At 35.9% G+C, this 24,169-nt stretch overlaps 1 protein-coding gene across 1 annotated transcript in view; it reads left to right on the top strand.

The window, feature by feature from the left end:
- LOC122711674 overlaps positions 1–24,169 on the top strand; it is a 60,335-nt gene that overhangs the window by 2,070 nt on the left and 34,096 nt on the right. The window lies entirely within an intron of this gene.

Genomic DNA, 24,169 nt, shown 5'->3' with positions numbered 1-24,169 from the left:
CAATCGTTGGAGAAGTTTTGACGGATCTCGAACACGAGAAAATGTCGTTCTTGTTTCTTGTCTGTTTCATACCGTGAATATATCTTTATTTCGATTTTTTCTCTATATATGTGCGCGCGCTTGTGTCTCTTTTCCAGCATCGACGATGCGCACCGTGCTTTAGACAGACTCTTTATACTTCGGTAAAAATTTCGCTATTTTCTCGGCCCGCGTCTAGTCGCGTCGGCGGCTCGCCGTCGGGGAATCCGTGCGGTTTCGATTCCCAGACTTTCGAGTCAGTGCACCGCTACTGCTAGCTGTTAAATGGAAGTGTACAACGGACGACGTAGACAGAATAAGAGGAACAAAAACGAGAGACGGTCTCGTGTAGCCGCGGTATTATACGAGTTCGCGTGTATCCCGTGCAGAGAGGATTTGACGTATCGACTCGGATTTCCATAGCGTCGCGTAAAATTAACCTTCCCCGCCTCTTATCCCCACTCTCTTCTCCTTTAATACATACATCGCCGATCGTTGTCATCAGTTTAATACGTGTTTTTCTTCTTGCTACATTTCTTTTTTCATCGTTACGAATTTTCATGATCTTTACGATATTTCATCTATCTCGCGATAAATATATTTTAACATGTCTCTTAATTCTACTTTATATACGATGAAAGATATGAAATAAGAATTTAATAGAAGATATATAGTAGATAAGATTGTTCGCGTATATTCGTGTTATTAATAACGTTTTCGATATTTTGTTAATCTTATCTACAAGGTAAGATAGGTAAACAGGAAGAAAGCGGTTCGCGATTTTCGATTATTTGATCCATCGGTTATTTATATCGATTACACGTATTAATTCGATGGAAAGGATCAGTCATTCTTTATACGAGGTGGGGACTTATGAATTTCACGTGAATTTTACAGGTTTGCTTATCAATATTTGCTTTATCGAAATTGCATTCGTAATTCGTTCCCAATAAAACAAAATGGATTTTAGAATTGATTGTTAAATTGAAATGTAGAATTAAACGATTCGTAAGAGTTGAATCGTATAGAAGTGTAGTAGTTTCTGTGAGAAAAAAAAAGAAAATTTTATTATAAAGAAAGAATGGTGATGGTAATTATTTGGATTACAGCAATCCGTGGCTGCGTAGCAAGAATCAGTGTCCTCTTGACACGCCATAGCGACATAGCAACACCAATTCTTCTCACATCGGTGTTAATTAGCAACCAAATGATCGCTATTGTCGTCGCTTTCGCAATGATCAACGTCGTGAAACGAGCTCTTGTTCGACAAGCGAATCCATTAATTTTCTAAATTTGCTTTCATATGAAAATTAATATTTTCGTTATTTCCAAAAATTTTATAAATTTTTTGAATTTTTTTTTTTTTTTTTTAATATATTTTTATATTTGCGTACAAAGTATAAAGTATAAAGCAATCCAAACAATATCTATTTTCAGACTGTTGTGAAATTAATTTCTAAAAAGAAACACAAATTTTCTATTCTATTTCTTTTAAAAGTCGAAATGGAAATACTTTTGAAATTTCGTTGCATGTAAAACATCGATAAATAATTAATATTTTCGATATATGCACACAGAAATTTTCTTACGAGTAGAATTAGAATTAACTAAAACCGTCATTTCGCTAATCAATCTTTCTTAATACATCTTATCGTTTCTCATAACAATCGAAGCTCGGTTTCTAATATCGATAATTCTGTTTATCTGATTTCTCGATTCATCATCGACTAATCTCCAATCATAAAGCGAGTCCTATCGCGATTAAAAGAGAATCTTCCCGGTCGAATTCTCAACTCGAACAGTTACGTATCGATTCAATCGAGACAAACAGCGGCCAATAGGCGAACGATTCGCCCCACCCCCTCTCCTCTGTCCGTTGTACATTAATTCATCGACGAGTGAATGAGTTAACCTCTACGCAAAAATCGGGCGCGAATACATCAAAATATAAATAGAAACGTGTCTGAGACCCGGTGCTATGTGTTTCGATTCGAGAATTTACCTATCTATAGTCAATTTTGATCAACGAAAAGTGTGAACAAGTGAGAAATATCGAATAGAGATCGGTGGCGTCCACGACATCACGAACGTACCGTCGGATTTTTCGCAGCGTGCAAATACGTATGTGGAAGAGATCGATGCAAATCGCGGCAAAAGTGAGAGTGGCAATGAGTCAACATCCGCGTCTGCTGTTTTCTAGCCATCGATAGATTTCGAATAGAGAATAATACACAGTTCGTTCGTGCATCCTTTTTTTTCCTCTTTTCTTTCTATCGTAGGTATGTATCTCGTTCTTTTTCTATCTTTTTCTTTTCTTTTTTCTAGGGATATTTCTCAGTGATTTTTTTTTTCACGCGAGTTATTTTCCGAATGGGGAAAAGGGTTGATTCGAATTCGATAGGGCAGGATGCAGACAGGAGCCGAGTGATTTTCTTGTTAAATCGCTTGCAGACGCTTTATCTTTAGAAGCCACGGACAGACAGTGGCACCGGTTTTTTTCTCCTTAACGGAAATAGCTATCATTCTATGCGCCTTAGAATGAACCGGCAATACTCCGCAAAATTTATTTTCGACGTGTAGGTTTACGTATCCGCCGTCTGGCCGGAATATCGGCCGGGGGATCATCAAAGGGGGCGAGAAACCGGGAAATTCGCTAAATTTCGATCTCGTTCGAATCGTCTCGAGACCAAAGCACGTCTCGTCTGGCGCATTCGTCGCGTCCAATAGGATTTCTCTAGTAACTTTGATGCACTTATATCTTCCAATCTTGGATATAATTATATGAAAAAAGAATTCATTATCACCGATTAATTTTTTTTAAATATTAACAACTAAAAAAGAAATTTATTTAAGCATTATCTGTCGCAAAAAATCGTATAATAATTTCACAATTTCTCTTTGGTTGAACGTACGAATTTCCAAAAAAAGATGACTTCTCACTTTCACGATTTGTCCAACACTTCTCATCTTATACGCAGAATTCTTTTCACTAGCATCTTTTCTTTTATTTTATCTTTATCAGAATAAAATTTATTTAGAATAAAGATAGAATTTTTTTTTTTAAATTTATCTATTTATAAAAAATCATAGTGTTTGTAAAAAAAAAAGAATTTATTCTCAATTTTGATGAGAAAGTGACATTTGATTATAAAAGTATTGGATAAATTAGAAAAATATCGTTATATCTCGTCGAGATTCAACTCGTCGCATTGAATCAGCGTTCGATTACCGTAAAATTTCGTGAAGGCTCGACCGTTCGTATGATTCACGGTTCCGGTTAATCGATTCGGCCGATAAAATACCAATACAGGGATCTTTTATTTCCCCTAGGATCGCATTGGTATACATGAAATTTCGCGGCGCGAAAGATTCGAGAGTATTTCTGTCCCCATTAGCAAATAGCACATGAATTATACATGGCTGACTGTTAATTAGCAGCGATGTGTTATATGTCGAGTTTATCGAGTTGGAAAATTAAATGATTCGATACGTGCTCGTGGATAGAAAGGATTGCTAGTGTCGAATTTATGACGTAGTCCCTGGTAAAGGTCCTTCTTTTGCCTAGGACTTCGCCATCAGGTGTTATTTAATGCAGGTGTTGAAGGAAAGTTAGAGACGAACCAATCGTTGAAGTAGTATCGAATATCGATATTTTAATAATATTCGTAGTCATTACGCCATTTTATTATTAGAACTCTTATAAAAGATATTTTTTTCTCTTTTACCTATTATGGCTTAAAATTATGCATATATTTTAACGCAACAAAATTATTTTTCGAAATAAATATTCCACTGTTTCTCAGTAATCTATTTTTAATTTTTAATACTTCGTAATAATGATGAGTAATATTTCGATTCACTTTTAACAAAGATGTCACGATGAAAAAATGATAGAAATTTCAATTTTCATTAAATAGGAAATTTTAATTAAAGGAGATTGTTCGAAGATATATTCCACACAAATGATTTGGCTTCACTTTTGATCATAATAACGCAAACATTTTTCGAACAATGATGCCTCTCTCGTGGAATTTATGTACGTGTGTAATATCTATTTTTAAATAAGAAATCCAGAAGTGGTATCGATACAACAACGAGTATTTATTATTAGATTTTCTGGACAAATAATTGGCCATCAATACGATACCTCCGAATCTCCTTGTTTTTATCAAAGAATTATCGTTTCTTTCTTATTTTTTTTTTTTTTCGTGGCAATACTACTTTCTATCCTTCATTATATTACAATTTTCACTTTTAATAGTATTTAGCATAAAAATTATTACAAATATATAACTTTTCTCTCAATATTCAAACGTATCTATCTAAAAACTAGACTTTTCTCATTTAACATTTTTTTTTAATTCAACAACTTTTTCGAGTGAAATTCCAAGATTGATTAGATTTTTTTCTAAAAAAACGAGTGAGCTCAAATTATAACCTATTATCGTAACAACACATCTCTATAAAATTCAAATTTATCATTGTTTCATATTTTTGCATTCCCGCCTGTTGTTTTTTCCATAAGAATTCAATAGAATCGGCTAGGTGAAAGGGCGATTTCGGGATCCTCGCTAACGAGGATACTCGTACGTGTACTGTATATCCGGTAATATCGTGGCCGATCTCGAACGGTGAAAATCGGTGTTAACGGTGGGCTGCGTCGCTCACTGTCTCTCTCTCTACCTGTTTCGCTCCTCCGCTTCGTGAAAAGTTTGTCCGAAATGAGTTTCGATTAATATTTTTTTCTTCGCTACTTAAGCTTGCTCCTCTTACAAAATTCCATTTTCAAATCTCGATTCAATAATTATATTTTCGTATATACATATAAAAATAAAAACGACGATGTATAAACGTTTTTATTATTATTATTAGTTATAGTTTGTTGAATAATTGAAGTAGAATAACGTTAAAATTTATGTGTTTAAACCTTATATACAAAAGATAAAACATACCATTGACATCGAGTTAACTAGATACATACATATATATATATATATATATATATATATATATATGTATAGTTGGATAGCTCGTTTTCCATTTAATTGTTCCTCCAGTTAGAAATTAGAAACGGAACTCGTTGGACCGAGGTAGAAAATAATCGTGCACGTAGGATCGACAAGCCCGGACAATCTCGATCATGAATATTAACGTATCCTCTTCGACGAACGATTTTACCACGGCTCTCTTCGATTTACGTCCGGTGTGGCACGTGAAAGGACGCTCAATTATTCGGGCGCGCGACACAAATGTTATTCGGTGCATCACGCGGCGGCACCTCCATCGAAACCTTCGAAACAGGACGGCCCGATCGCTTTTACATTTTCCCTGGACCACCCTCTCTCCAATTTCATATCTCTCTCGTATCTCGTTCGTTACATATATAATATATATCATTGCAATAAAATTAGTAAAAATTCTATTTTCTTTTTTTTAATATTTTATAAAAGTAGAAAGGAAAATTTTCGATGCAATTTTCGTTAATGGAAGAGAATATCTTTCCTTCAAATTCACCCATTCTTTCTGAAATTCTCTTTTACATCTAAATCTATGAACACTGCTGTCGACGATTGCAAAAATTAATTTGCAATTAAAATTATATATATTTAATTATAATAATTTGCATTTAAGATTAAATTGCACTGTCAATGATAAAGAAAAAAAAAATTGCGAAGAATTTATTTTTGGCCCGAATAGATTCGAGAAAGAAACGGTGATCGATACAGATTCTGTCATCAGAATAGCATAGTATATATCGTTTGGTACATGGTGGGCCGCTGCACTGCGACCACCACTGCGGCGCTCGGGGTATAAAAGCGGCGGGTGGTTGCGGAAGTCGTGGCTCGGCGTGAAATAAAGTTTTCGTGCGGGGCATTGGCGAGGTTAAGAGCGGCGATATAACGCCACGGCCTGATTTCGCATCATCGGGCTTTTTCTAACCCGGCAAACTTTATTAAAACAGGTCTCTTTTCTTCCATCTAAAATTGAATCGTTTAAATTATCTTGAAGCAATGTTTTTCTGCTGCGATAAACGGATTATATATAAGGAGGATATATTATTATTTTTAATTGTCTTCATAAACACGTAGGTGGAAATAGAAAGGAATCAGAATTTCAAAATAACGTATAATAAAAATTGATTGATCGGTTGATTTTATCGGAAGATACGGTCGTCGAATAGTTTGAATCGCGAAAGAAAAATTATTTATTGCTTTGCGATTCTAAAAACGGTTTCAAATATTTCTTGAGAAAACGGAATAGAAAATTTGGAAGAAATGAAATTTCTCGAGCAACGAGAAATAGTTTCGGATCGCTTTTTTCGGCAATTTATTCAAATAGTTTTATTCTCCGCGTGTCTTTGCTTCCATGCCACGGTTCGATCCAGGCGTTATCTCGGCCCCGTTGTTGAAGGGCAGATGGGGGGAGGAGAGGGGAGGTGGCGCATGGAAGCTCGCCCGTAGTTTTTTTCCAAACTAATGTCCAACGCTAAATTACCTCTCGAGATCACGAAACCTACTTCTCGTCCGTGTGTCCGCCATTATCGACCGTTCCTACGTGCGATCTCTTTTTGAGCGTGGAGGGGGGGAGGTGGGCCGTCATTACCAAGGCGATAAATCGTCCAGGAAATTACGTGCCTCCGAGCACGTGAAAATTTCGCGTAATTTACTTTGCGTCCCCTCGAATTTCAAATCTAAACGGTTCTCTCTCTAATTGGTCGAGCAATTTTTTTCTTTTTTACTTTTCAAAATTTCTCACATCCTCTACAATAATAACGAGATTTTTCAAACTTGGGATAATTATTTTCACCGGGAAAATAAATACTATATGCAATTGAAAATCACGAATATATGAAAAATAATTGAGGAGAAAGAAGAGAAGAACGTTTTTTCGGAATCCTTCTGTTAAATTAAACAGCAAGGATTAACGAATAGGAAATACGCGCTCGCATACGTGCGCTTCCTCCTCAACCCCCTCTAATTAAAACTCCCCCCCCTCCTCCACCAATTAAAATCGAATTATCCGGGCCCGTGTTCCAGTAACCGTTCCTCCGTTTCCTGGTCCCAATTAAACGTGACCCATAGCGAAAAGGTGAGCGGCACCGTTGCGGACGTCCGCTCGGGAGGAGGAGGAGGGTTGTTGGCGTTTCCCTTGGCTCCTCTTGGCGTTGCTTCTCGATGCTAATTAAGCCGTTCCCTCGCGCTTAACGAGAGACCTATGCCTCTTGGCGAAATTTCGAAAAATTTCGAAGGAGAGGGGAGGGACGGCTGGGATTTTCACAAAGGCCTCCGATTAACCGATCGCGTCGTGCGCGACACGAGAATCGGACTGGTTTTTCTCAGGGAAAGGAATAACGGACGGGTATTTATTTGATCGCGGATCTCGAGATCTCGTGAGAGAGAGAGCTGTTGCGTAATAATAATAATAATAATAATAATAATACCGGATCGATTTGGATTTTTTTCCCTTCATTTCAACGATTTATGTGGGAATTTAATTAAACTCGGTTTTAATTATCGTTTTTATTAATTGTTATTATCGACTCGTGGATCACATTTACGGGAGATTGAATTATTTTAACGGAGCGGCGCCCTCTTCGAAAAGGAGGAGATTTTTTTTTTTTTTTTTCGAAAAAGTTTAGATTTTTGCACGAGAGATGCATCTCCCAAACAAAATATTTTCTCTCTCCTTTTTTAAAATATATACCCGGATATACCCAATCTTGTAAACGTTGTTAACCGGCGGCAAAGAAAAACCGTGGAAAACTTGCTAAGACGGGTACAATAAACCCTCCTCCTCCCCCCCCCCCTCCTCCCCTACCCCTTTAAGCTCGAAATCCTCTCGAATACGTACAATATATTCAGGGAAGAAAGGATTCGATTCTCGCTTTTCACCCAAACAGAAGGATTTTCCTAGCTTCCGTGCAAAACAACCCTCCTCTCATCCTCTCTCCTTTAAAACGTAGCAGCAGCTTTTCTACAGATCGAGGGCGCGTAATATCGAATTTCTTCGATTCTCTGGTCAAATTAGCGATCGAAATTCTCTCGAATGTATTCCTCCTGTGGATAAGAAAACGAGGAGAAGAAGGAGGATCGATTTCGATTTTCGAAATTAAAAGAATCGACCTCCTTCGAATCCGCCTCGACTTTTTCTTTCGTGAAGGGAGAAGAAGCTCGAAGCCACCTCTGCACGGCTACACGGCTAAAGGAGAAATGTCAGTGCCCTTATTTTCGCGGTTTTCGAGGCAGGATTCTATTTACGCCCCGGCCGGGGCAGTTTTTAGTAGCCGCCACGTGTGTGTCCCCGCGCGAGGAGGAGGCGAGAAGAGAGGCGGGTTTCTCTTCGGCCAAGGATGAACGAAGATGACGAAGCGAGGGGGAGGAGGAGGGGGAAAGGCGCGAGACACGCCGCGGAAGGGAGAGAGAGGGGGGGGGGGGAGAGAGAGAGGCCTCTCGACGATCGTCTCGCGTCTACGAGCCCGTATCCCGCCTTGCCGGCGCGTATCCAGGAAGTGACGTCAGCCGACGACGTTCTTATGAATTAATTTGCGGAAATCAAGCCTCCCACCTACCCCTTTCTCTCCAACATCCTAATCCTTTGCGCGCGGTTGCGCAATCCTAATACCGCCTACGCGCCGCGAAAACACTGCGACTCGAACGTTTCGAATCGAAACGCCTCGCGTCCCAGATCGATCTCCAAGCCTTCTCTCTCTCTCTCTCGATTCTTCGGTCAAATTGTGGAATTTTTAAATCGATCGGTACGAATAGAGAAAGATTAGGTTAAAACCAAAGAAATATTTAAATTTTAAATATAATATGATATAATTAAATATTTGGTTTATATTAACCAAACCATTTTATAAACCAAAGATTTATTTAATTATTGTTATTTATGTTTAAATAATATTCGAGGTAAAATTCCTTGAATAATTAAATAACACATGAAATATTAAATTTAAAATTAATATTCAGATAAAAAAATTATTCTTCTATAACGTTCAATATTAGAAATCCAAATTATAATTCAATCAAATGGCTCAATTTAATTCAATTAATATCCTTATATATATATTGGATAAAAAGAGGGTTAAATTGAGAATCTGAAAAATCTATGATTCCTCAAATAATTAAACAAATATGAAATATTAAATTTAAAATTAATCTTGTAAATATTATATATTTACAATATATAATATTATTAATCTTATAAATATTATTAAATATAATAATAATAATATATATTATTAAATATATAATTCAATCAAATGGCTCAATTTAATTCAATTAATATCCTTATATATATATATATATATTGGATAAAAAATATGGAACATTAAATTTAAAAATAATCTTGTAAATACAACAGATAGGAAACTTAAGAGGTTATGAATTGAGAATCTGAAAAATCTCTCTTACAACTCGAAGAAGGAATAGTAATAAAACGAATTTTCACGAAATGTTATAATCTTACCTATTTCGTCGTTTCGTATCGTTAATTTTCCAGAGAATGGAGGAAAAAAAAAAAAAAAAAAAGAAAAAAGAAAAAAAACAGTTGCATTGTCTTCCAAGTTTCCCGTTAGAGTAACCCAGATCGACGGAATCAGGCCGAGGATTCAGAAGCTTCCAAGAAAAGATTTTGCATCGCAAATGACCGGTCGACGTGTTCCTCGACGTTCGATGACTGTCCTCACCCACGTACCGTGCCACGTGAACAATACCTTCAAACTTGACGCCGTCTCGGGGATCATCCTGCCGCTATTTTAGGATCTCTCCTCCACGCCTGCGGGAGGGGAGATCTCGCCATTCTCGCCGATTCGAAAAATTTTCCATTCGAAATTTCGCGCCCGGTATCGACATCTACGTAGACATCTTGAATTATACCGATCTACGTGATCCAGTGTATCGGTTGTTGGTACGCAAAATTGGAATTTCTCTCGATTTTTCGAGGAACGAACGGTCGTTGGACACCTACGTTTTATTGAAATCTTTCCGATTCGACTCGTGTTGAACACCTACGTGCTGCGATTGCTTACCAATTGTACTTGTCTCTGTCTTTCTCAGATCTATTTCTCTATACAATTAATCTACGATTGTACTATTAGTCACCTTTAAAAAAAAGATAGAAACTATTAATCCAATTAAACGATAGAAGAGTTTCTATTTCAAATATAAAACTTACTTTCTGAACTTCAATCTAAATTCTCAACACGTTGCATATTCAATTGTCACTTGACCTGCTAGACCTAAATTCTCAATCTAAACTTCAAATCCAAATACGAATTTAAATCTTGCCTCGTTGCGAAACTTACTTATGAATCATATGTAAAGTTACTCGAAGAAAAATTAATTTTTAATTTTCCCTCGAATTCGAAAGGCGACTGTATATATATATATATATCTCTAAAATCTGCAAGTTTACAAATTTAGGCGACATGGTGGAAAATGGAGGGATTGACAATTGTCCAGAAATACAATCGATCCTGGCTGCCTCCCCATTTGTCGAGGTTTCCCGCATCGGGATCGATTCGAGAGTCGAGATAGCCCGATTCGCCACCACCTGGGTGAAGCGGCACTGAGATATATAGATATTTCGTGGTGTATAACGAGCCGCTTGACGTGCAAAGATGGCCCTTCTTGGACCTCCTGGGACCTCGATATTGGGGATGCCAATGCAGTTTAGGATAATATGACGAGGATCGGTAGCATGGGGCGTGGGGTATGGAGGGAGAGGGATAGAGATAGAGAGAGAGAGAGAGGGAGAGGAGAGCCAGGTGTTTCATTCAGGGGTACCGTAGAACGTAACCACCCCCTGCCTAGGCTAGCTCTCCTTCTCCCTCTTTCTTTCTTCCTTCCTTGTTTCCTGTTTCGAGGCGCGTTTCACTTCTCCCCTTTTTCTCCTCTGGATCTGGATCTTTGCAGACTTGAAATTTAATTTGAAATGATAATTTGGAAGTGAGATCGTTTTCTTCTTTTTAAGTGAACTAGATCTTTTGAAATGACTTGTTTGAAATTTAATTCGAAATAATTTCAAAACGATTGTTTTCTTTTATTCTTCTTCTCTTCTTTTTAAACTAGACTTGTTTGAAATTTATTCGACAATTTCAAAATGATTGTTTTCTTTTCTTCTTCTTCTCTTCTTTTTTAAACTAGACTTGTTTGAAATTTATTCGAAACGATAATTTCAAAATGATCGTTTTCTTCTTTTTAAACTAGACTTGTTTGAAATTTATTCGAAATGACATTTTCAAAATGATTGTTTTCTTCTCTTCTTCTTCTCTTCTTTTTAAACTTGTTTGAAATTTATTCGAAATGATAATTTGAAAATGATTGTTTTCTTCTCTCCTTCTTCTCTTCTTTTTAAACTAGATTTTGAACTTGTTTGAAATTTAATTCAAAATGATAATTTAAGAATGATTGTTTTCTTCTTTTTAAACTATATCTTTTGTAATCTTGTTCGACAATTTCAAAATGATTATTTTCTTCTTTTTAAACTAGACTTGTTTGAAATTTATTCGAAATGACATTTTCAAAATGATTGTTTTCTTCTCTTCTTCTTCTCTTCTTTTTAATCTTGTTTGAAATTTATTTGAAATGATAATTTGAAAATGATTGTTTTCTTCTCTTCTTCTTCTCTTCTTTTTAAACTAGACTTGTTTGAAATTTAATTCAAAGTAATAATTTAAGAATGATTGTTTTCTTCTTTTTAAACTATATCTTTTGTAAGCTTGTTCGACAATTTCAAAATGATTATTTTCTTCTTTTTAAACTAGATTTGTTTGAAATTTAATTCGAAGTGATAATTTGAGAATGATTGTTTTCTTCTTTTTAAACTAGATCTTGTTTAAAATTTACTTGAAATGACAAATGAATATTTTTTTTATAATAAAACTATTCGTTATTCGAGCAGATGATCTCTTCTTTCGTTCACACACAATTCATTTATCTATATTTTGAAATATTTAAGAAATAATAACGTAACGACCAAGTATAGGAACCAGTTAACGTGAATAGGAACCAGATATCGTGATCGAAAAATTATTATTCACTCCTGAGTAATCAACTAACAAATAATTTAGATTTACATTTTCATATTGCCAATCTTTCTATTTTCCCCCTCTCTTCCAATTATATACCGTGTCGAATTGGCCGATATTTCGGTATAAACAAGAGATATAAAGAGAATAGACCGAACGAAGGTACGTAAGGCAAAAAGAGGCTGGCAAGCAAATTGTCAAGAAAATTTCTCAACCAAGTTCGTGCGGTTCCGTGGGAACCGTGCATTCGCTCCGCCGAGCGAGCGTACAACAACAACCCCCCACCCAAGGCTAAGAAGGTAAAATCCTGTGAAAATCGAGTCCCATCCCTCGAGAAAGAAAGCCACCCTTTGGACCACCCTCCTCGACGTCCACCCAAGGATACATAATTTCTGATACGCGTCGATCCAAAATCGACTCGAACAAAGTTCGATCGTTATCTAATCTCACCGGCGCGAGATAAGGTGAGATAACGTGAGCAACACGGAACACGGTTCCTTTTGGCGCGAAGAACAGCGTAGGCGCACGACGGCGGACGAGGGGGAGGAGGAAATAAGTTTCGAAGAGCGGCGGTTGGCTCGGCTGCGTTTTATTGATCGGTGTGCGAACGGGAACCGCGACGAAGAGGGCGAAATCGATATTCGCGGCGATCGATCCGGCCCACCCGGTATAGAGCGAGCACCGGCCAGGAGCGGATAGAGGGCCGGTGGAGTCCTCCTGGTTGGTGGCTACGAGTGTACCTCTTGTAATATTACACCGCTCGACTCTCGTCTCGCGCGCTCCGCTTTGCGTTTCTTCGTTAAGCGAGAGACGAGTGCTCTCGTTTGTTTGTTGCCACGTTTCTTCCTTCCACCTTTTTTCAATTACCATTAATCGAACGACGATTTTCTTGTTTTTCAATTCCGTGTTTTTCTTCTTCATTGAGGAGGAGGGGGAGGAGGAGGAGGATTGGCGTGTCTTATTATTAGAATATTATATTATAATATATTAATTGTATATATTAATATTAACTATAATATATTAATTGTATATACTAATATTAATTATAATATATTAATATATTATATTATATATATAGTATATTCTATAATGATATAATATATTAATTGTATATATTAATATCAACTATAATATATTATATACTAATATTAATTATAATATATTTTTATATTATTATATTATATTATATTATATTATATAGAATATATTATAGAAGTATAGGGAGGATTGAGGAGAGTTTTTGTCAATTAATAGGATTGGATGGAGATTATAATTTGAAATTGTGTTTAAATTATGAGGCGATGAAGTTCTTCAGAGTGTACAGAGTTGGTTGTGCAGAGTTGGAAGAATTGAGAAAGTTGAAAATTTTGAATAAAAGTTAATTTTGAAGTAGTTATTTATTGAAATGCTTGTAGGGTTTGGCAGTATAATTATTTGGAAAACTTCTATAATATATTATATACTAATATTAATTATAATATATTTTTATATTATTATATTATATTATATTATACCTTCAATTTTCCATAGAATCCCCTTTTCCAATTTCATCCTATTATTATAAACTAAGTATATAAAGTATTTCCACATTATTTCTTTATTCTAATTACATTAACTCAATAATTTCACTTCATTTCTTCAATTTTCCATAGAATTATCATACTTACTCTTTGAATTATTGTAAACTAAATATAAAAATATTTCCATATCACATTAACTCAATAATTTTATTCCATTTCTTCAATTTTTCATAGAATTATCATACTTGTTCTTTCAATTATTGTAAATTAAATGTATAAAGTATTTCCATATTCTAATTACATTACCCCAGTAATTTCACTTCATTTCTTCAATTTTCAAACAAAATATCTGCCTCTCCAATTTCATTCCATCATTGTAAACTAAGTATATAAAATATTTCCATATCAATTTTTTCATCCTAATTATATTAGCTCAGTAATTTCACTTCATTTCTTCAATTGTTCACAAAATATCTGCCTCTTCAATTTCATTCCATCATTATAAATTAAGTATATAAAATATTCCACATTACTTTTTTATCCTACATTAACCCAATAATTTTATTCCATTTCTTTAATTTTTCATAGAATTATCATTACACTTTGAATTATTGTAAATTAAATATACAAGGTATTTCCACTTTTTTCACTTTTTCCTAATATTCCTTCAATTTTCCACAGAATCTGCCTCTCCAATTTTATCCAATTCATTATTATAAACTAAATACATAAAACATTTCCACTTTTTCCACTTCTTTATCCTAATTACATTAGCCCATTAATTTCACTTCATTTCTTCAATTTTCCACAAAATATTTGTTTCTCTAATTTCATCCCATCATTATAAATTAAGTATATATTTCCACTTTACTTCTTTATACTAATTACATTAACCCAATAATTTTATTCCATTCCTTCAATTTTCAATAGAATTATCATTACATTTTGAATTATTATAAACTAAATATACAAAGTATTTTCACTTTTTCCACTTTTTCCTAATATTCCTTCAATTTTCCACAGAATCTTCCAATTTTATTCCAATCTTCCAATTCATTATAAACTAAATACACAAAGCATTTCCACTTCTTCCACTTCTTTATCCTAATTACATTAGCTCAGTAATTTCACTTCATTTCTTCAATTTTCCATAGAATTATCATTACACTTTAAATTATTATAAACTAAATATACAAAGTATTTCCACTTTTTCCATTTTTTCCTAATATTCCTTCAATTTTCCACAGAATCTTCCAATTTTATCCAATTCATTGTTATAAACTAAATACACAAAGCATTTCCATATCATTTCTTCCACTTCTTTCTAATTACACTATCCCTATTAATTTCACTCCATCCCCTCAATTTTCCACAGAATCCGTTTCTCCAATTTCGAAAATAGATCAGAGGCACTCGATGATGTCTGAACGTCTCGTTGTCCGGATTAAAGGCGATTCTTCGCCTCGATACCAATCTCCTCCTCCTCCTCCTCCTCTCCTCGGCGAGACACCTCGGCTTTGTTCTCGACCGCGTGGCCACCTCCCGCAATTATCGGGCGTTGATGTCTCCCCCGGCGACGATTCGCGCCTCCGTCCATCCATTTAATGTAATTATCGGGCGCGGTCGTCGCTTACACGCGTAAGCGGATTAAATTCCGCGTCCTTTCCATCTCTCTCTCCCTCCTCCGCCTCCCCGCCCCCGTTCGCAAAACGGCGCTCGATTAACGCGTCGTATAATAATTCTCAAATTTTCCGAATTTTTATATTTATTTTAAATTTCTTTTTTCGAATTATTTATCTGGTGAAAAATTTTTGATTCATTCGAGGTTCGTCGAAGGAGGATTGCATTATATTGCAATATATTTGGAAACTCGAGAGGTTAATATCGAAATGCTATGTTGTATAATGTTGTGAAGGCAGTAATATTATATATATTGAATAATGACGAATAATATTATATATATTGAATATTATAGTTTATATATATTGAATAATATTTTGAGTATTTGAAAAATTTTTAAAATTCATTAAATTTTTAATATTCACGAATGGAAGGTAAAAAAATCATTGAAATCATTTTAATACGTATAATGAAAAAAAAATGAAAGGAAAGAAGAAAAAAGAAATTGATGTACAATTACATATTGTAGCAACATTTGTACACGAATGTAAACGAATGTATCGCTACGTATTATTCTAATCGAGGACATTTCATTATCACGTGAGCGGACTGTCGATCGCGATGTCCCATTTTTCGCTTCTCTCTCTCTCTTTGTCGCCCGCTCGCTCTTCCAACTCGTGCCATCCTTGTTTTCATCGAATGGAAAAACGAGTCGATGCTCATTGTTATCGGTTCGGAGGCGACTGGTTTGTCGGTGCCGGCGGCTCGTTATCGTTTGAATTCCAATCGCGACCAGTCGAACTCCTTGCCGACTTTCCGTGGAACGGGCGAATTCCAGGCTGGAACTCGCGGTATTCTATTTACTCCGCGGAAAAGACAGAGAAACGGGTCTAGGGAGTATAAATATCAGCTGGTTCTATTCCTGTTAAACTGAAACTGCAATTGTGGCAACGCTCATTTCCACACCATCGAATTCTTCCTTGTCTGCCTGCCCCGCCTCGAGTTTCCGACCCGATCTCTCCGAAAGATCTCGATCTCGACCGATTTCCAATATCATTCGTTTCCAGATTTTTGAAATTTTCGATTATGAAGATTTTTGAAGATTTCGATTCGATTTTTAAAGATTTTGATTCGATTTTCGATTTATTCGATTTATTTGAATTCTGAAGATTTCGATTCGATTTTTGAAGATTTCGATTTATTCGATTTATTTGAATTCTGAAGATTTCAATTTGATTTTTTTAAGATTTTGATTCGATTTTTGAAGGTTTCGATTTATTTCCTTTTTTGAAAGTTTTGATTCGATTTATCAGATATTGGAAATTTTCGATTCGATTTATTCCGTTTCTAAAGGTTTCGATTCGATTTTGGTAACTTTCGATTCGATTTATTCGATTTTTGAAAGTTTCGATTCGATTTATTTGAATTCTGAGGATTTCGATTCGATTTTTAAACGTTTTGATTCGATTTTTAAAGATTTCGATTTAATTCATTCAGTTTTCGAAGATTTCGATTTCATTTTGGTAACTTTCAATTCGATTTATTTGAATTTTGAGGATTTCGATTCGATTTTTAAACATTTTGATTCGATTTTTAAAGGTTTCGATTCGATTTTGGAAACTTTCGATTCGTTTTATTCAATTTTCGAACGTTTCGATTCGATTTTGGAAATTTTTGATTCGATTTTGGAAACTTTCGATTCGATTTATTCGGTTTTCGAAAGTTTCGATTCGATTTTGGAAACTTTCGATTCGATTTATTCAGTTTTCGAAAGTTTCGATTCGATTTATTCAATTTTCGAAGATTTCGATTCGATTTATTCAATTTTCGAAGGTTTCGATTCGATTTATTCAGTTTTCGAAGGTTTCGATTCGATTTATTCGGTTTTCGAAAGTTTCGATTCGATTTTGGAAACTTTCGATTCGATTTATTCGGTTTTCGAAAGTTTCGATTCGATTTTGAAAACTTTCGATTCAATTTATTCAATTTTCGAAAGTTTCGATTCGATTTTGAAAATTTTTGATTCGATTTTAGAAACTTTCGATTCGATTTATTCGGTTTTCGAAAGTTTCGATTCGATTTTGGAAACTTTCGATTCGATTTATTTGATTTTCGAAAGTTTCGATTCGATTTTGGAAAATTTTTTCGATCTTGAATAATATATTTCGATTCGAGAGAAATCGATTCGATTTTCGAATCCAAGAATCGAATCGAGGGATGTTAGCTTGTCATTAGAAGGAAGATTGGAAAAGAAGGTTGCAAGGTTCCTTAGGGAGGCGTATCGAGCCGTTCGCAACCCGCTAGAAAATTCCAACATTCTTCAGGCTTCCATATCCGTTTCGAGTTTAGCGAGAATCGATATTTGGCGTGGCCTTCGTGGTCCGGTCAGGGTGTAGGTACGCGTACGTACCTCCCCTCCATCTTCCTTCTTCTACTCGAACTAACCGTAAAAAATTCCTCGCTCGTAAATATATCCCGTCCATGGATAATTATTATCCTCCGATTTCACCAATTATTATTATTCCAATCTTTCACAAACCATCCAAATGATCTCTTCTCTTCAATGAGTCAAAACGTAACATCGTGCGAATACCATATTCTCTCTAATATATTTTACAATATAATAAACGCAAGAGTCACAATACAAACTTGCCAACCAACAATCCAAACAAAATTAAATTCTTTCTCTTTCTTTCTTTAAACTATAACGAGTCCTCGAGTCTCAAAGCTTAAATACTCGATGCAAAGGAAGAAATTAATTTAAAAATCAATAATTTAAAAATTCAATTACCATTCTTCTCTCTATCTCTCCCTCTCTCTCTTTCGTGAAATGAGATTTGAATAGAAAGTAATTCCGTTCTTCCCCCTCCCCCTTTGTGGTTATGGATCAACGTAACGGGGATTCGTGAGGGTGACGATATCCAGTTCGTAAATATTCCTTTATCAGGGGCCGAGAATCTGTCGATGGTGCATACTGTTTCTCTCTCTCTCTCTCTCCCTCTTTTCATTTTATTTATTATGCACAACGAGACACAAAACGCGGTCGACTGAAAACAGTTTTCACAGTTGAATCGCGTGAAGAACGCCACGTAGATTCGGCCGATCGATAATTTCGAATTTAAAAAGGGAGGCGATCCATGCGATCCATCCCTCCTTCGCCCATAGGAGGGCGCGGGAATGCGACGGATTTACGACCACCGCCCCTCCTCTTCCCTCTCCAGATCACATCCAACGATTGTCTCTCCTTCCGTGCTTAGAGGGCGTTGCCAAATTAAATTTTTCATCCTCGTCCAATGTGGCGTGCCGTAAGAATCCCCTTCCCCCCTCCCCCTTTCGTGACTGCGCTTTTATCAACACCGCTATTTACAATTTATGCAATCCTTGCGTACGATCGAACTCTTTTATTATTGCTGCTCGTAGACTCGCGTATGGAAGGGGAGGGGAGGGGAGGGATGATAAGCTCGATCCTCGCTAAATTCCTGGAACTCGAGGGAAAGTCGTGTGCTTTCCTTTCCAACAAAATGTTATTTTATATATATATATAGTTTTATATTTTCATATTTCATATTTTTTATTTTATTTTATTTTATATTTTTTATTTTATTTTATATTTTATATTTTATTTTATTTTATATTTTATATTTTATTTTATTTTATATTTTTTATTTTATTTTATATTTTATATTTTATTTTATATTTTATATTTTATATTTTATACTTTATATTTTATATTTTATATTTTATACTTTATATTTTATATTTTATATTTTTAATCTTAGGATTATTTTGGGAATGGGAGAAAATTTTAAATATCCAGGGAGGGAAGACGTTTCCTATTGACCCGTTCGCCGCCTCGTTTCCGCGTCCGAGGACGAGCGCTCTCCCCAACGGTGCTGCTCAGCAACCTTTAATCCCAACTTCGTTTCATCTTCTATATTTACCTTCCACCTACATACCGAATATCCGCCGAACTGTCATCGTCAACATCTCCTACACGCCTCACCGACCTCAACAAAATTCCTCCGTCATCCGCAAAAATCCCCTCCCCCTCTCCCATTGCAAGAATTTCTCCATCCGACCGAAAAACCGTTCCTCGTCTTCTATGCGATAAAACTGACGATTCCTCTCGTGTCTCCTCGGACAGATAGAGACGGATAAACGGAGAAAGAGGGACGGATAGAATTCTTCTTCCTCGAAAAGAAGAATTTTCCCCGTGGAGGAAGTGATGAATAAAACATGGTTCGATCTTCTTTTCTTTTTGGTTTGGCCGCGTTTCGAAGGGCCAAATTGGAATGGAAAGGAATCGCGCGTAGACAGGTAGAGAGTGTGGCGGCGATTTGCATGGGCGAACGTTTGCTCGTCTTGCTCTCGTTTTTCGCGTCTGGGGCGAAAAAAAATGCCCGGATGATTTCGATCCGCACTAACCCTCGGCGAGGTTACTGGGAGGCTACCGGGGGCGCCCGCTCCTTCATCTCCCGTTACATTTATAGACTTACGGAGAAGAGAGTTTCGAGGGTGAGGGGAGGGGGGAGCCGAGCTCGAGACACCGTCTCGGCCTACTCGCAGCGGCGCGGCACTCGTATTAGTCATCCATAGATGTTTGTCCGTTAATTGTGAAAAATTTATAGAGGGAGAGAGAATCGAAATTATATAGAAAGGAAAGATATACGTTTCTTTTTATATATTATATATTATTTTCTTTTCTCTTCTTTCTCAAACAAGCATTACATTATTGTATATTGTTTAAAAAAATTTTTTTAATATAGAAAATATTCCTTTTTTTTTTCGAAGATATTAGACTCGATAGAGTCGCTTAAATTAAATTTGTTTTTAATTTATCATATAAGAGGGAGAATCGTTGTTGGTTGGAATTTTGCGATTACATTATAGATAGACTGGATATTAGACAGAGTCGCTTAAATTAAATTTGTTTTTAATTTTGTTTTTAATTTAAATTAAATTTCTTTTTAGTTTATCGTGGAAGAGGAGGAAGTTGTTGATTGCAATTTTGCGATTACATTATTGTACGTCGTTTGAAAAATATTCCTTTTTTTTTTTCAATCGAAAATATTGGACTCGTTTGAATTAAATTTGTTTTTAATTTATTTAAAAACAATTTTTAAATATTTATTATTTATATAATTTATTATTATATAATTTATTATTTATTAATATAAGAGGGAGAATCGTTGTTGGTTGGAATTTTGCGATTACATTATTATATATTGTTTAAAAAATATTCCTTTTTTTTTTTCGAAGATATTAGACTCGATAAGATCGCTTAAATTAAATTTATTTTTAATTTATCATATAAGAGAAGGGAGAATCGTTGTTGATTGCAATTTTGCGATTAAATTATTGTTTAAAAAATATTGTTTAAAAAATATTCCTTTTTTTTCGATCGAAGATATTCGACTCGCTTGAATTAAATTTGTTTTTAATTTATTTAAAAACAACTTTTAAATATTTATTATTTATATAATTTATTATTATATAATTTATTATTTATTAATATAAGAGGGAGAATCGTTGTTGGTTGGAATTTTGCGATTAAATTATTGTTTAAAAAATATTATTTAAAAATATATAAAAAATATTTTCGATCGAAAATATTCAACTCGCTTAAATTAAATTTATTTTTAATTTATCATATAAGAGGAGGGAGAATCATTGTTGGTTGGAATTTTACGATTATATTATTGTACATTGTTTAAAAAATATTCCTTTTTTTTTTTCGAAGATATTAGACTCGGCAGAGTCGCTTAAATTAAATAATTTGTTTTTAATTTATCATATAAGAGGAGGGAGAATTATTGTTGGTTGGAATTTTGCGATTACATTATAGATAGACTAGATATTAGACAGAGTCGCTTAAATTAAATTTGTTTTTAATTTATCATATAAAAAAAGGGAGAATCGTTGTTGGTTGGAATTTTGCAGCAGGTAGGTAGAGGGAGAGAGAGCACACCTATTGCACGCGGCCGTGTAACTGGGTCAATGCCGGTTCTCGCCGAGGTTTGATTTATGATCCTGCGCCTTCCGATTGGGGACAGTTCGGGTCGCTGGCCACCCAGCCAGCGAAACAGGCTCGGGGCGCGACCAGATTTTCGTCACAGTCATGCTACTCCACGAGTGTTGTTGGGCCGCAGATCTTTCTCAAACCTTTCTTCTCTCCATCTCTCTTTCTCGTGAAAAATAAACCGAATTTTCGAGCGATAAAAATTTATCATCCAATCCCCCCTTTGAATTATCCATATTCGAAATAGAGAGGTATAGTAAAAGAAAATTGCGAATTTTTGCCTCGAGAGTATATAGATAATTCACAGATATGAGAGTTTCGAGTTTCGAAGGAATTAGAAGAGAGGCGTTTATTTTAGAAAATTAAAAGTTAAGAAGTTAAGTTGAAACGTTCGAGAGAAGTTGTGGGAGTTCCGCTCTCTCAAGTAGCCACGTCATTGGCGCAAAAACGGGGCGGATGTGTCGCATGTTTCCACGGCCACGTAATCGCGGTAAGGTAAGAGCGGGCGGGGAAACAGCTCTTTAACGGCACCATGCGTATAGTACGTAACGAGAAAGCGCGAGAGGCTCGCGTTACGAATCGTAATTTTACTTTCTTTCGAAAGATTGAAAGGGGAGGGGAGGGGATGCAGGATCGATCGATAAAGATTTTCCTCGGCCGCACTCGGTGGTTTAATATTCATGAGAACGTTCTACGGTCTTCTGGAGCCTGATCTTTTACCGATCGATGATAAAACCGGTCGATTCGACGAGGAGAGAAGACCCTTCCTACGTGCGCTTTACGTACGTGTGTCCCGCGACTGACAGTGACTCACCGAGGACGAGGCTTGTTAAACCCTTCTCGTACGTGTCCCGTCCGATTGATATCAATTTGTCCGGAGAATAATTTTCTCGATACAGGTGTAATTTTAAATTATTTCTCTTCTCTCTGATTAAGAAATAGAGAAAGGAAAAGAAGAAGAGAAAATTTAGAAAAATTTTAGCGAACCCGTCGAGTTTTTTAAAATTGAGAAGAAAATTAAAACTTGCACGCCGAGTGCAAAGTGGCCGACCAATTACTCGACAGAATTCCAAAATTTACTCGATGCGTCTAACAAGAAGGATACAAATGGGGGAGAAGAGGGAGGGACGAGGCAGTTGTCGAGGCAGAAATTCCACAAAGTTATTTCGCCTCGAGTGGCGCGCGCCACTTTCGGACTCTCATTGTAGACAGTAGTACTTTTAATTGGACTTCCGAGAAACGACTCCGTCTTGTTGGCCAAGCTTCTCCGGTAATATGCTTGCTCTTGCACCGTTCCGTTCCACGGAACTTTTGAATTTTGCCTCGTTCGACATTGCTCTCCGTTGCCAAACCGTTGGATCTTTGTTGCAGATTTCGTCGAAGAAGAAGAAGAAGAAAGATTTGGTTGTAGGAATTAAGAATCTTTCGTCAAAGAGTTTGCTCACGTTTGTTGCATCAATCGTTCGATTTGAAGTTTGAGTTTCTTCGTTTAATAAAAACATTGGATAACCTTTTGTAGATTAGTTAATTTTACCTCAGGTTTACACTCGTTTGAAAGTTTGCTCAGTTGCATTGATTAATCGATCGGTTTGAAGTTTGATTTTCCTCGTTTGACAAAGCATTGGATAATCTTTGTAGATTAGCCAAAATGTTTTATTTCAAGTTTGCACTTGTTTGACAGTTTGTCGTTGCATCAATCGATCGGTTTGAAGTTTGAGTTTCCTCGTTTAATAAAAACATTGGATAATCTTTGCAGATTAATTAGCCAAGATGGAAGAGTTTTACCTCAGGTTTGCACTCGTTTGAAAGTTTGCTCACGTTTGTCGTTGCATCGATTAATCGATCGGTTTGAAGTTTGATTTTCCTCGTTTGACAAAGACATTGCATCTTTGTAGATTAGTCTCCCAAATAAAAAGATGGAAAAGTTTTACCTCAGATTTGCACTCGTTTGAAAGTTTGCTCACGTTTGTCGTTACATCGATTAATCGATCGGTTTGAAGTTTGATTTTCCTCGTTTGACAAAGACATTAGATAATCTTTGTAAATTAGCCAAAATGTTTTACTTCAAGTTTGCATTCGTTTGAGAGTTTGTCGTTGCATCAATCGATCGGTTTGAAGTTTGAGTTTCCTCGTTTGACAAAGACATTGGATAATCTTTGTAGATTAATCAGCCAAAATGGAAGAGTTTTATTTCAAGTTTGAGAGTTTGTCGTTGCATCGATCGATCGGTTTGAAGTTTGATTTTTTTCGTTTGACAAAGATATTGGATAATAAGAATTTTACCTCAAGTTTGCACTCGTTTGAGAGTTTGTCGTTGCATCGATCTATCGGTTTGAAGTTTCCTCGTTTGACAAAAATATCTTGCATCTTTGTAGATTAGTCACTCAGATGAAAAGATGGAAGAGTTTTACCTGAGGTTTGCACTCGTTTGACGTTGTTTGATCGAGATCCTTTTGCAAGTTTCGTGGTAGATTTCAATAGAATCGAGATTCTATCCTCGAGTCTGCTTTCGTTTGGTGTCGTTTGACGTCGTTTGATCGAGGTTTGCCGAGGTGGGTTTCGATGGAAAGGTATGAAAAGTGTTTCTAGAGGGGGAGGAGGGGTTCTTTAATGATCTAATCTCTTAAAGACAAGGCAGATTATTCCGCCTTGTTCCGCTCGGTTCGGAAGAGTCAAGTCCAAGAGAATCGCGGTTGCTCCCTTTAATTTTCCCTCCGTCCAATTATCTTGACTGCATGGCTGCCTCGTGGTAATATCCATCAGGGTATGGTACACACCGACAGACCGATCGAACGTTTTCAACGACTCCTCCCTTGTCTCGACCTGCCTCCTTTTCCCTTCCCCGCTTCGAATCAAGATGAATCTGTTCCAAGTATATACACTCCAAACTCGCTTTCTATCTCTAAAAATGTTCATCGAATTAATTGAAATATATAATGTGCACAACACCTACTTCGTAAA

This window comes from Apis laboriosa, unplaced genomic scaffold (assembly GCF_014066325.1).
Source record: "Apis laboriosa isolate Shangri-la unplaced genomic scaffold, ASM1406632v1 scaffold17_cov146, whole genome shotgun sequence".
Taxonomy (NCBI): Eukaryota; Metazoa; Arthropoda; class Insecta; order Hymenoptera; family Apidae; genus Apis; species Apis laboriosa.
This window is presented reverse-complemented; position numbering and strand designations above follow the sequence as displayed.